A 3,541-nucleotide genomic window follows, 5' to 3' on the forward strand; every position below is an offset into this window, starting at 1 on the left:
TTTTAGGGTTTTAATCAATAGTTTTACAAAATGATCTTATTATAGGGAAATATTAAAACTAAGTATCAAAATATTCATCCGCATCGCTGTCAGCTGGGATCGTGCCCAAAAGGCTGGCTGCATTGCCACGCTGGATGGCAAACATACATAGTTATGTAATACATATAATTTTCAAAGGAAAATGTTTGATTGTTCTCTACAAATACATACATTTATACTCTGTACCTAGGTACATACATAGGTACTCATTAGTTACATGTTTTCAACGTATCAAATCTACATACACACTTAAAATCAATAGATTGTTTTTTCTTTAGATTGATTAAAAAAAAAAAATAACTTATTTTAAAGTCTTCCTGTAATAATATATTCATGTCTTTATAGACAAGTTTTTAAGACAAATCTTGGTATAAAATGCAGATTTCCTTAATGACTAGAACACGTCAGAAACAATAAATTCAACAAATAAATACGCCTACCTTTTTTTAAACTATTCAATAAATACTTACAACTTATGTTTTTTACATAAAAAGGTATAAAATAAGTCACAGCACTGAGTCACATGTCAAAAGGTCAAAGACCTTTGAGTCACACTTGTATGCAGACGAGCCTTTGATATCCTGATGAGGAAATGATGAGAGAATGAGGAGGCCATCCCATTTCTTTACAAGAGAAGAATTTTTTTAATTCATTCTTCATCACCAGTCGTCTGATTATATCTGGAAAGAAAAATAATATTATTAAAACCTTATTTAAAAATACCTGTTTGCTACTTAATATTATGAGTTCGAGGTCAAAACACTGGACCGATTTAGATGCGGTAGTTTCCAAAGAAAAACAACTAGTACATGTGATATTAGAATTAAGAATATAAATAGATAATCTAGCCGTTCCCGCGGTTTCACCTGCGTCAAATGGGAACTACTGCCCGTATCGGGATAAAATATAGCCTATGTTACTCGGAGAGAGCGTAGCTTTTTAACAGTGAAAGAATTTTTCAAATCGGTTTGGTAGTTTCTGGGCATTTCCGGTACAAACAAACATACAAAAAAAAAATCCTCTTTTTTATATTAGTATAGATAATTATTATGGAGAAGTTGTATTCCTTCCGAGTTTAATAGGAAGTATAGATGTTTTATTTCTCAAACACAACTAAGCCTTAGGTGTATGTGTGTGTATATGTATGTGTATATGTGTGTATGTGTGTGTATATGTGAAGTTAAACATACGTGCTTCTGTGTATTCACCAGAGTCGTGTTCACTTTTTATAGAACTAAACTTGTTAGTGTAGTAAGACTGGTTTCTTTATAATATGTGTCTGTAGGTAAATAAGTTTTTATGAAGACAGGTGATAATTGCATATTTGTGTGAGTTATATGGTAGCCTATTGTGTGTTTGTTTATTTAAACGAGACGATAATAATACATTCTTAGAAGTGAGTTTACGAGCGTAACATAATAAGTGTGTTTTTCGTTTATCGTGAAAAACGTTAGTGGAAATTTAATTTCATGTGTTGTTTAATTTAATATTGTTTATCTTTCTTTAATTTTAACTTAAAGATGATGTATGCATGATGTGTTCTCCTGTAATTGAAGGAGCACAAATCTATAAATAACTTTTTTGTAATTACGCATGTAAGGTGTATCCTTTGTTGGAGTTCCATTTGAATAAAAATAAAAAAATAAAATAAAATAAATGAACAAAAACAAAATTACAATACTATAATTGGCGTGAAAAAATGCATAGTTTCAAATACCGTGTATATTTTAACAGAAAATGTTAACATTATAAAAAAAGTACAACTTACTTTTCACGTGTCATGCATTGATTCGCGTACCAAATCGTTCCAGATGGACAGCTATTCTCCGTAATCACAGATCTTCTACTTCTGAAACCTTCCCTTTCACCCACTTTAACATCAGCTTCAAAAAACTTCAATAACAATGTCTTTACACTTCCACGTCCCAAATCAACCACAGGACTCACTGAAACAGTTGAATCTCGCGCACTCGGAGGCAGAGAAAATACTGCGCAAATTAACTGAGAAGTGAGGACAACCAGTACTAAGTTAGCCATATTTTATAACGGTATGTTCACAGCTCTGCGCTTAATCGGCGAATGAGAAACAGCTCGTATTGAATCTTGTTTAAATATTGAAAGATCGGCTACGTCAGTTAGTTATCAGCCACTCGCTGGTTATGTTCGCAGTGACTCATGTTGAGAAAACTCTGTGTCCTTTTTTTATAACCTTTAGCCTGCGCGCACACTGCAGAATATTCAGTCGGCCCTTGGCAGGATTTTTCAAAGTTTATCAAGGTTTATCAAAGTTTTTAGTCGTCCGGACACCGAACCTCATCGTCCTCCGAGCGTTTTTCCCAATGTTGGGGTCGGCTTCTAGTCTAACTGGATGTAGCTGAGTACCAGTGCTTCCTGAAACCGAACCTAACCTAACTTAATCATTGCTACGTGTGTACTACCATTCATCTTCATACTGATTTATGAGCTAAAACTACTTGCCGACTAAATCTCTGTAGTGTGCGCGCTCTTAAGGTGGAAAGTAGATGTGTATACAGCTAGCGTTGAATAACGAGTATGTATATTTACAAATAATTGGGGCTTAAACGCCATACGTGTAAAGGAACGATACCTTTTTATTTCCACGACGTTTCGGACGATGATCGATCATAAGGTTAAACAACGCTTAGCGCAGTCGATCCGTGGGTGGGTGGTGGTGGGTGGGTGGGTTCTTCCGCGTTTTGGAACTCATGATAAAATGGTGAGTCCCGGCTGACATTTGAACAGCTTTGCCAATCGTTACGATAGTTAGAAGCGAGATAGTCTGACAACCAGCCCATACCAAGGGGTCTCGGGTTGCCCGGGTGACTGGGTTGAAGAGGTCGGATAGGTAGTCGCTCCTTGTAAAACACTGGTACTCAGCTGCATCCGATGAGATTGAAAGCAGACCCAAGGTGTTTGGAAAAGGCTAGGCAGATGATGACATATGATATAATATGATAGCAATTGCAAACAGTATTACTTATTCGATATTACACAATTTGTTTACAATTGAATAAGTCTCTTGTCCAATGTTTAATTTGCTTGAATGATGCAATTTAAGAAAAGAGTATTTCTTCATTCGGTTTATTATCCGCAGCTATTCCTTTAATGTGTATTAACCACTTCACTGTCCACGAAGCAGACACAATAGTAAGACAATCGGTGTGTATCACATACGAGTATGTCTGTGGGACAGGGAAGTTGTTAAGAAGAATTATTTCAGCTTCCTATAGATCTTTTCGAGCGACTATCTACCAGCACATAATCCGCACACATCAGGATCATCACAATAATGATCATAATTTTCACGCCTAGTCCTGGGGTCCGGTAAGTGAGCTGGCGAGTCTCCAATTGCCATTTTTACATGTATTCAATACCTTGTCATCAGCAGGTGCCATACTCCCATAGTTTCCCATATCCTAGTCCACTAACACCAGCACAAGAGCCCAAGTACATAGTTTCCTTCTATAGTTAACAATAGTTT

General features: G+C 36.0%; 1 long non-coding RNA gene across 1 annotated transcript; it reads right to left on the reverse strand.

Moving 5' to 3' along the window:
- Positions 1–327: 327 nt before the first annotated feature.
- Positions 328–2,297, reverse strand: LOC124637617. Its single transcript, XR_006985260.1, has 2 exons — positions 1,808–2,297; positions 328–719 (listed from the first exon to the last, which is right to left on the reverse strand). It is a non-coding gene; the product is annotated as an uncharacterized LOC124637617 (long non-coding RNA).
- Between the last annotated feature and the right edge of the window lie 1,244 nt (positions 2,298–3,541).

Source organism: Helicoverpa zea, chromosome 16 (genome assembly GCF_022581195.2).
Source record: "Helicoverpa zea isolate HzStark_Cry1AcR chromosome 16, ilHelZeax1.1, whole genome shotgun sequence".
NCBI classification, from domain to species: domain Eukaryota; kingdom Metazoa; phylum Arthropoda; class Insecta; order Lepidoptera; family Noctuidae; genus Helicoverpa; species Helicoverpa zea.